We start from the raw sequence: 955 nt of genomic DNA, 5'->3' as shown, positions 1-955 counted from the left end.
AAGAAAAAGCTTAGAGGGCCTATGACCGAGTGGTCATAAGGGTCTCCTTATATAAGGCCTCTAACCGAGTGGCCATAGAGATTTGCTTTAAATGCTTTTGAGCTAAGGGGTCTCCCTATCATTGACACTGGCCTATGAGTAAGCGGTCATAGGGTCAGCCTTCTAAAGGATGTGATCTATTCTCCATAGGGGTCTCCTTATAAGGCCTATGGACTGAGTGGCCATAGGGGTCCCCATGTGACAAGGCCTGTGAGACCGAGTGGCCATAGGAGGGTTTCCTTAAGGTGGATGGAAAAGAAAAAGTTTACAAGGCTTGCGACAGAGTGGCCAGAGGGGTCCCCTCACAAGGGTTTCCTTAAGTTGGATGGAAAAGATCTGCTTACAATGCTTTGAGCTAAAGGGTCTACCCACCATTGACATCGGCATAAGAGTAAGTGGTCATAGGGGTCTCTTTATAAGGAATGTGATTGTGTGATTGAGTGGCCATAAGGGTCTCCTTGCAAGGCCTTTGATCGAGTGGCCATAGGGGTCTCCTTATAAGGCTTGTGACCGAGTGGCCATAGGGGTCTCTTCATGAGGATTTTACTCAATGTGGAGTGAAATGCAAATCCTTACAAGGTTTATGACCGAGTGGCCATAGGGGTATCCTTTTGAGGGTTTCCTTAATGTGGAAGAAAAAGAAAATGTCTACAATGCTTATGAGACTGAATGACCATAGGGGTCTACTTATTACAAGGCCTATGACCGAGTAGCCATAGGGAACTACTTACAAGGCTTATGAGCTAGAGGGTTTCCATACCATTCACTATAGGAGATATGCTTATAGGGCCTATAACTGATTGTGTTGAAATATGCAAGTGAATGGGTGTGTGTGCGGGAACAAGCCCTTAGCAAAGCAAGAGACTGTAAAAGGGAGTCTGTAATTAAGTGGGTAGCAGTGAGAAGGTGAGAAGAA

The sequence above is a fragment of the Cibotium barometz genome, chromosome 33, assembly GCF_041138505.1.
Source record: "Cibotium barometz isolate CiBa-2024 chromosome 33, ASM4113850v1, whole genome shotgun sequence".
In the NCBI taxonomy this organism is placed as follows: Eukaryota; Viridiplantae; Streptophyta; class Polypodiopsida; order Cyatheales; family Cibotiaceae; genus Cibotium; species Cibotium barometz.
Note: the sequence above shows the minus strand (reverse complement) of the source record.